Source organism: Berghia stephanieae, chromosome 3, assembly GCF_034508935.2.
Source record: "Berghia stephanieae isolate SIO BIC M18660-M18661 chromosome 3, UCSD_Bste_1.3, whole genome shotgun sequence".
NCBI lineage: Eukaryota > Metazoa > Mollusca > Gastropoda > Nudibranchia > Aeolidiidae > Berghia > Berghia stephanieae.
The window spans coordinates 66,673,322-66,683,321 of record NC_088362.1 but is presented as its reverse complement, the minus strand read 5'-3'; the positions used below and the strand labels follow the sequence as shown (position 1 = coordinate 66,683,321).

The following is a 10,000-nucleotide window of genomic DNA, read 5'->3' as shown; positions in this document are numbered from 1 at the left end:
ATACACAATACCTTTATTGCACTATTATAATTTTCCAGTCATAAACAAAACTGGTACTGGACACGTTCTCCTCTTTACACGTGGGGAAAATAGTTTTTTTTTTTTTGTTTTAAAACGTGCGGCTATGTGGTCATGTGGTATGACACTCGCTTTAGGATCGGAAATATCCTGGGTTCGAGCCTCACTCGGCGCTTAGGTGAGTCCTTGGTGAAGACTCACATTCTCTCACCGTACTCAGGTGTAAATTGAGTACCTAACAACGTTACTCTGTCGGAAAAAAAAATCTATTATCGCCGAACAGGCGTCATGTCTCATTCATTATGTTTTGTTGCTGTTCGCCTGGGGCCCTTTTGTAAAGCGATTTGAGCATGTTTAGTGGATATTGCGCTATATAAAAGCTCAGTTTAAAAATCAACATTGTATCTCTAATAACGAGACCCAAACTCCGGAAAGCATACAAATCACGAGCAGAAAAATGGAATTTAAAATGTTCAGACTCAGAAATCCGATGATACCGGATTCAAAACTTTCTGAAAATTATACATATCAAAGCAGACTTTAGATAACAGCATTTGAACAAAAATATAGGTAAAATTCCATCTATCCATTCACACATGTACCACGCACCATAAAAGGCTGGAATGCTCTTCCCGATTTATGTGGGAACATTACAGATTTAGACACCTTCAAGAGAAGATTATCAAACTGCTTAAGCCTAAACACCAACAATGGCTGACGCATTCAACAACTCTCTCCGCCCTCGAATACAAATACTCCGTATTGAGTCGACTTCCAGTAAAATTCCGATTCAGATTCAGATTCATTCTGGAAAAAAAGAGAGAAGGAAAGCGTGGTATTTTATATAGAGCATTATGCGCTAAAGTAGATCAAAGGGCCTTAATATTGGTCACAAGATAACATCAATGAACGTAATATAGGACCAGAAATAGCGCCTGTAATGATTTATTAAAACTGTAAGAGAAACAAAGCTGTTGCGTGCAAGGTGCATAATTCACACCCGGGTTTGCTAGGAAAATTGAGTCAAAAGCGGGACCCGAACCGGTTACTTTAAGGTTACAAGCCAGTGTTAGCCCATAAAGCGCTGAAAGACAATAGGATGTATGTAAAATTCCATATCTCTAACTTTATTTCTCAATTGGTGTGTCACTTCAGTGTGGAGAAATGGTCTTGAACCTCTTTACGAGCTAAGCTAGGTCGGCCAGTTCGAGTCGGTGTTTAAGCACAACAACAGTATGCAGGAGAGGCTTATTGCAGTTTTCTCTGTCTATCCAGCAGCAGCTGGGTACCTGGATCAGCAAGATCTGGCGGAGAGTGTTTTTGCGATAGTCCAGCCCCCAAATATTCTATTACGGTTTTTTAAAAAATACATACGTTTTAACTGTTATTTTGGAAGGAAAATATAATATGTGAAACTCATATTATTTGATTAGTTAAAACACCAAACGAAATTTTAATATTAATGTATTATTTTAAATGACAACAATGCGATAGAAAGGAGTGGTGACAAGAGATAGACAAAAGCACACAAAAATCGGACTTGCTAGGTTCGAAACACACACACACACATCTTTAGTAGTCACATTCCTTTCAAACAATAACCCATAGTAGTAGTAGTATCGTTCGGCTACACTTCTATGTTCAAGGTATCAATCCAGGTTCGGAAGTCATCATCACATTTGTTGATGGTTTCAAATCCCCCTTCCTGTTTTGTCTCTGGGCAATCTAGTACGAGGTGGTTTGCATCTTGTGGTGCTTTGTTGCACTTTGGGCATGTTGGTGATTCTTGGAGCCTCCATTTGTGCATGTTGGCAGCTGTTCTTGTATGGTTTGACCGTAGTCTATTTGCCCCTACCCAGTATTTTCTTGGTTGACCCTGTAGACCTGGGAGACTTTTACAAGGATCTTCAATTATCTCCCCTCATGTTGGCTTATTCCTTTTCCATTCCTCGCAACAGGCTTCTTGCGTGTTGTAGTTTTATTTCTTTGATAGGTAGAAAGGTGAACGATATTTTATTCTTGATGTTGGGGGCGCAGTTTTTATGTGGTTTGCAAAAGAGTTCCACTATCTTTTTCAGCTCTGGATATCCATTTCTGTGTTGCACCCTCTCTCCTCAAGTGGGGTGGTGCTATAGCGCTCATGACTGGCAGCCATTGTGTTGGGGTTGATTTCGGGCATCCAGTTACTATTGGCATCGAGTCTCTTAGTTTAACATCAACAAGGTTTGTATGGGCACTTCTCGTCCAAACAGGAGCACAATATTCTGCCACACTGTAGCAAAGGGCTAGGGTCGATGTTCTGAGAAGAGTTTGCGATGCTCCCTTTGTTGGTCCTGCCAGTTTTCTTAGTAGACAATTTAGTTTCCCTATCTTTCTTGCTGTACCCTCAAGATGGGTTCTATAGGTCAGTTGTCCATCCAGTGTCACTCCGAGGTATTTTGGATCTTGATCAGTTGGTAGTGTTGTGTCATCAATCTTGATCATCAATTTTCGTTGTGATTCCCTGTTGTTAAGATGAAATGCAGTTGCAACTGTTTTTGTCGTATTCATTTTTTCATACCATCTGTCAAAATACCCGTTCATGGCCGTGGTGTCTTTGCTAAGAGTTGTTTCTATATCTTCCCAGTTTCTTGATTGGTATGCTAAGGCCCAGTCATTTGCATATCCTAGTTTTGTGGAAGTTGTGTGAGGTATGTCGCTTATGTAGGCGTTACACAATGCTGGTAATAAGACTGAGCCTTGTGGTACTCCATTTTTTATACTTCTGACTTTGCTGGTGTTGCCACCAAGTACCACATGAAAATTCCTAGGTCCTGTCAGGTATGAGAGAAGTTTCAAGATTTTTTCTGCATGGGATTATTTTTGCAAGTTTCAGCATCAAGCCACCAGTCCACACTGTGTCATACGCAGACAATAACCCATTAGAGAATAGGGGCGATGCCCTCATTAAAGAACATTGTCATTGCGATCATTATGGTGAAGTAAATTTTGAAATTTACCCCATATAATGGAATTGTCCAAGGCGTTGAGGATTGTCATGCGACCCCTGCTTCCCCCATCCCACACTCGAGAGGGCGGTTTGCTGAGTGGAGGGAGATAGTCGTCGGCGCCGTTTAGTTTATAGCAGAGGGGGGGGGGGGTGCAATTAATTAAGTGGGATGGGTGGTGATTGGTGGAAGAAGGCAATGAACCGAGGCAAAGAATTGCTGGGACAAAGAAACGGCAGTAGTTTGGCGCGAGAATCGCTGGGACCGTTGAAGAGAGGACCGCCAACAGGCCTCCACTTTGGGACCGGTCCCCGGTTCTCAGCTAAAGGACCGCGGGACCGGTCCTCAGCGCGGCACTACCATGTGCTCATTTTATACCTCTGTGCGGTGAGAGAATGTGAATAAATAGCCTTTTCAGTTCAGAGCGGGACTCGAACCATAGACATTCGGACCCGAAGACGAGTGTCATACCACAAGACCACATAGCCACACACAAAAGGTTTTAAAATAGTTTACTGTAAAGAGCAGCTAGAGAACTATTTTGAGCCCCTTTTGTCGGTATCTCGTTTCATCTTCATACTTCATCTTTATTGCTCAGTTTTTAAATATCCAGGTAAACCAGATAAAAGAATTTTATTCTTTTTCCAGTATACTACTTAAAGCCAATAACTCACCAAGAGTAAATTGTTAAGTATTGAAAAATAAGTTTTAGAGTATTTCTTGATCCAAGTTTTTGTAATAATGTCACATCTATTATCAATCGTTTCTTTGATATGCTATCTTATATTGGATTTTTCAGAAATTCTCTGACATTTAAAACACGGAAAGATGAAAGTGTTTGGAATATGGATTATTTCGATTTAATAGTCGTCATTCCGGAGCATAAGGATGATCTTTAGATCAAAAGAGAATTATCGATAAATGATAAATGTATAGCTAGGCTACAGCTGCTACCCTTATATTATAGCAAGACGATAATATTTATTCTCTTATTTTGGCAAAAATTAAGTAATTTTCATTTAAATGTAAACCGGTTATAGTGAGAAAAAAAATCAATCTAAAGAATCAACAAAAAGATAAACAAAACACAATTGTAAAAAATTAACCAAAAAAAAAAAAAATAAAATGAATACCCCATTAAGCCAAAAAAAAAAAAAAAAAAGAATAAGCAAAACCAAAAAATAAAAGCCAAACAGAATAAGAAAAAAAACCCAGAAAAACAAAACAACAGGTCATTAAAATCATGACGCAAATTCGTTTTTAACGATTCTGCCTTCATGAAATCCTCAAACAGTTGAGATGTTCCTGTTGATGAGCATATTTCAGATGAGTGTTTACTGTCAAATATTTTCATAATTCCTAGTTTCATTCCCATGTGTCGTAGGCCCTTTACAGTAGTTGGAATATAAATTTGCACCGAGCATGTTTAGTATGCTTCAATACAAACATTGTAGAACCAATTTACAAAATTCAGATATATATCTATGGTGCCAAAGGGTAAAGGAGATTCTATTTTCTGTGTTGACTCTCATTAATTAAACGCATTTCGAGATCGGATTTGCTCTGTCACTGTAATAAAGGAAATGTGGTCTTTTTATAACAAAGCTACCTACCTAAATTATTAAAATCATTTCATAACATCTAAAATGAAGACTAAAATACTGTATGTAATTCCTAAGAAATTAGGGAATATCATTAAGTAATATAAAAATAATCATCTTTCAAGAGAGTAATCAATTGTTAATTTGACAGCAAAAATGCGGTACAAAAATTACAATATATTAAGTAGATAAATGAGTAACTGAAAAGAGGAAATAAATATATCATTAAATGTGTGTTTGAAACAGTGCCAGACAAAGCAGAAAGAAAAATGCATGAATAAATCATCACTTTTTCATTTAAACATTTTCAGATATTTATCTTACATCAGTGTCTGCTTTCCAATTTGTCACTTTGATAGTTTTAAAATAGGAAAAGTGGCTTTATATGTGATAATTCGCTTTAAAAGTGTAAACTTGACGTTTTAATTTATCTAAGTTTCAAGTTTGAAATATAAAATTCGGGTAACAATATCTTTATTGAGAGGCGCCAGCTTTATTTCTTTAATTTCAAAAGCCTTAAAAGTAATCTAATCCATATGTCTTCAAACTTAGTTCTCTTCATCCGTTACATTACACAACACATAAACCGACGCGCGGTAGGTAAAATATTACTTCAAAGCAGACAGTACTTTTACGTGGAATCAATGAAACCCTGAGGTGACTTGCATATGGATATTTGATTTCGAATTAACCGTATCTTCCTCCCTAAACAATCTATGAATAAATAATCATAATTAGTTTTACAAAAATTTTACATACAATTTATTGAAGCTTTTGAAAATAATTTTACGCAAATTTATATTTGGGTATGACAAGTAGAACTGATCTATAATCAAGAACCAGAACAACCCCAGGACCTAAAAGATCAGAGAAATGCCAACAACGGGTTGTAACCAAAATCGATCGAGTTGAATCATTTACTTGTTACATTGGGAAAAAAAAACTGTATTGATTTCTGTATTTCAAAGCCCAAAGATGAAGAATTACATTGATTACGCAATTATAAATACTTTGTAGGTAACTTTTCTGACGCCGCTTTTGAAATCAAACATAATTAAATTTTTCAGATCATAGCTTCGTAACTATCTTGAGGGAGTAAATTTGTGTTTTGTGTATGTGTGTGTGTGTGTGTGTGTGTGTGTTTGTGTGTGTGTGAGTTAATAAGTTGAAGCAATTACTCATCTTGAAATTTATGATTTATTTTCTAACGTCAGGAATGAGAGACACCCAATGTTTGTCGTCACTTTGCCAGTTTAGGTTTATCTCCATCTTTTACATACGACAAAAACATAGGCATAGGGATATTGACCTTTAAAAAATAATAAATACATAAATAAATGAATACGTAAGATACTAAATAAATATATAGGTTAAACAATAAATATAAAAATACAAACAAACAAAAACGCACAAAAAACACTTGATTTTATATGACTTGATAACACTGGTACACTCTTAGATCGGGAAATTTAGATAGTGATCATTGCTATCGACAAATTCGCTGCCTGTAATTATGGGCCATCGCACGGGTCACAAAACTCCTCATTGGTGATAATCCCATTGGCATTATGCAATAAAAATGATGTTAAATATTAGTAACAATAATGCTAATAATAATAATAGTAATAATAACAATAATAATAATAATAATAATAATAATATATAATAATAATAATAATAATAATAATAATAATAATAATAATAATAATAATAATAATAATAATAATAATATAATAATATATAATAATAATAATAATAATATAATAATAATAATAATAATAATAATAATAATAATAATAATAATAATAATAATAATAATAATAATAATAATAATAATAATAATAATAATAATAATAATAATAATAATAATAATAATAATTAGAATGAAAACTGATAATAACAATAATGATAATAGTAATTTTCAATTCCAAAAGTATTATCCACGTCATAGTTACAACAGCAAAAAAATATTATTAACGAATTAAGATAGAAAGAAAAGAGAAAAAAAAACGTCACAAAACATAACTATGGAATTCAGATTGACTCACATGATTCAATTGACTCATTTCCCCCCGCTATATATAAATGCTATGTGTTTAGTTAAGAAAACTCACAACATCCGCTTGCCGGATATACCATATCAACACAAAACTATGTGTAGCCTTAAACAATTTATGGTATGGTTAATACAATTAATCTAGATGAGAACTACTCATAAAAATGGCTGACTAAAAACAATTACAAAGAGCTTAGTGACATTAATTTCGTTCCGTCTATACAATGTACACATACAAGCATTTCATCAAAGATAGGTATGCATATTTCTTTTACTTCTTTTTTTTGCGAGCAGTTAATCTTTTCTTCTACTGCAGACAGATGTGATAAATTTGCTAGAATTTTGTTCACTTTTTTTCATTTACTTTCAATTAAACCTGAGATGATTTCTCAAGTAATACACATAACATAATATAGATTCTTGTTGTAGGAACGGGATATGAAGTGAGTTATGACTTAGATGGAATATGAAAGACGTATCTTAAATAGGAAAGACGCTTTACTGTCTGAGCATTTTTGTTTTATGATATTTTTACATAATTGACACCTTTTCCATATCTAAAGCTCCCCATAGACGCCGACATCCGCTGATAGCGGTACGGATGACCTATCGCTGTGACCCGATCCCTGCGTTTATCGCAGATGATTTTTGCCCACTTACGGGGAGATATTTTTTTGAGGCGATCGGCGATCGGGGGCGTGGCAGTATAAAAAAGTGGACAATTTTTTTTCGGATTTTCGCTGTTTTCACGTCGGATTCGTGTTCAGCGTCAAATTTACAATAGGTTTGATACTAAGAACTGTGTGTTTTTATCCAAAAATTGGTGAAATTAGAAATAAATATTAATTAATAGTGAGGCCGACAGAACCGATCCCAATTACTGTCTGTTATTCTATCTTTCGTCTTGCTCACAATAGTGATTACTTCTCACTAAATTATATCAATTAGATATCAATTAGACTGCTGAAGGAACGAAATTGACATAATTCCACTCTTTGTTATTGTATTAAGGCAGTCATTTTGGTAATTAGTTCTCACTAAATTATATCAATCAGACTTTTAACGTTCAAGGTTACTCGTAGTTTTGTGTGACGGTACGTTATTTCCGACTGGTGGATGTTGTGAGCATTTTACCTAAACTCATAGCATCAATAACCGTCCAAGATATTCGCATCAAATGAAGCAATAACTATAAGAGAAAGAGAGAGAGAGAGAGAGAGAGAGAGAGAGAGAGAGAGAGAGAGAGAGAGAGAGAGAGAAATTTACTTGCGCTATATATACCGCTATATTCAATAAAGGTGCTCAAATCCCTTTATAAGGGACCTTGGCCAACATAAAAACATGTTAGACGAGACATGACTGTTGAGTGATATTGCAATTGTTTCCCGACAGAGACGACGCTGTAAACAGCGAGGTACTCATTTTAACAGTGAACAAGGTGAGAGAATGCGAGTAAAGAGCCTTTTCCAAGGACTCAATTATGCGCCGCTCAGAGCGGGACTCGAATCCAGTACCGTCCGATCCAAAGGCGAGTGTCATTTTACAAGACCACATGCATAGCCGCACAAAAAAGTGATGAGAGAATAGATTCGTATGTATTGAAGGAGGAGAGAGAGCGGATGGAGTGAGTAAAGTTCTTGGATATTTATAGAAGGAACCAAATTGACGTCACTCATCTCATTGTTTTGTTTTTAGACACCCATTTTTATGATTAGTTCTCATTAAAATATGTCAGACTATAACGTTCAAGGTTCCATGTAGATTTTTGGGCTGGAGTGATATTTCTGGCTTGCGGACTTTGTGAGTATTTTAATTTAACACAGTGCATCAATAGAAGGAATGAATTTGACGTTAGTCAACCCGTTGTTATTGCTTTTAGACAGCATTTTATAATTAACTTATCACTAAGTTATATCAATCAGACAATGAACGTTCGAGTTTGCAGTTTTGTGTGTTAATATGTTATACCCCGATGGAGATGTCGTAAGTATTTTCCCAATACGCATAACATCAATACATTTGCAATCCGATTTAAGTTTAAAAGCAACGTAGACCACGGAAATTTTTCCATTTTGTGGACAATAAAGATTTGTTATTTATCGTCATTTGTATTATTATTATTATTATTATTATTATTATTATTATTATTATATTATTATTATTATTATTATTATTATTATTATATTATTATTATTATTATTATTATTATATTATTATTAATTATTATTATTATTTTATTATTATTATTATTATATTATTATTCATTATTATTATTATTATTATTATATTATTATTATTATTATTATTATTATTATTATTATTATTATTATTATATTATTATTATTATTATTATTATTATTATTTATTAAAACAAATCGACAGTGTTCCCGTGGCAGGTTAAACGGGTACTCCTCGGGACTACTCGCATTCGCACCCCCCCCCCCCACCACCACCACCACCATACACACGCACCCAGTTCTTTTTTATTTTTATATTATTTTTTTTTTTTTGGGGGGGGGGGGGGCGTTGTTTGTAGATTATAATTCAAGGTTACAATGCCCACCCCTGTCATCACGTAGTCAAGGCTTTTTGGCATCTGCCAATCCCAAATGTCTGTGTCAAGGTCGACCGTCATGTCGCGTCAACGGGTGAGGAGGAAAAAAAAAGAAAAAAGAACTGGCATATTATTATATCATTACATTGAAAATTATGAAAACTATTTTCTATTTTGTATGAAATCCTTTATAAATTTTACGATGATCAAGAACGAAACATTTGCCATCTACCTCTTCCTGGCGCAAATAAAATTGTCCAATTTTTTATACTGCCACGCCCCCGATTGCCGATCGCCTCGAAAAATATTAAGCAAGACGGGCTTTGCTAGCGATCGACCGTACCTAGGTTTATCGGTCAGGTATTTGGCCACACACATTGCGTTTTCACCCCGGTTTGCCTGATCGTGGTTCGAACGCCTATCAAAACCGTGCGTGTATGGAACCTTCAACAGGGGTACCGCACTAGGACAGGACTGTCTTGGGACAGTCCTGTCCCATATCTGTAACATATATAATTTAGAGAAACCTACCGCACCTATTGGGACAGGACAAAACACTCCCGTTGTGTCCCAAGCTGTTGTGAAATGCTACAAAATCAACGGGGCAGGACTGTCCCAGTCCCGTATTCATATCGTTTGTGATAGTAGAAAAATACAGCAGCCTTCCGCACTAGGACAAAAAAGTCCCAGACTTGGCGGCTCCGTGTCAAAGTTGCAATGCCTGTCTTTATTTTCTGCATCCCTTACTACTACTACTACTACTACTACTACTACTACTACTACT

At 35.2% G+C, this 10,000-nt stretch overlaps 1 protein-coding gene across 9 annotated transcripts in view; it reads right to left on the bottom strand.

Moving 5' to 3' along the window:
• LOC144968248 (uncharacterized) overlaps window positions 1-8,284 on the bottom strand; it is an 11,598-nt gene extending 3,314 nt beyond the window's left edge. The window contains exon 1 of one of the 9 annotated variants that reach the window (XM_078906411.1): window positions 8,177-8,284. The gene's annotated coding sequence lies outside the window, so the exon portion shown is untranslated. Of the gene's footprint in view, window positions 68-627; window positions 754-3,521; window positions 3,609-3,679; window positions 4,396-4,930; window positions 5,197-5,235; window positions 5,309-8,176 lie in introns of those variants that run through there. The other 8 variants (XM_078906413.1, XM_078906406.1, XM_078906405.1 and 5 more) reach the window with 8 other exon arrangements.
• Window positions 8,285-10,000: the final 1,716 nt, after the last annotated feature.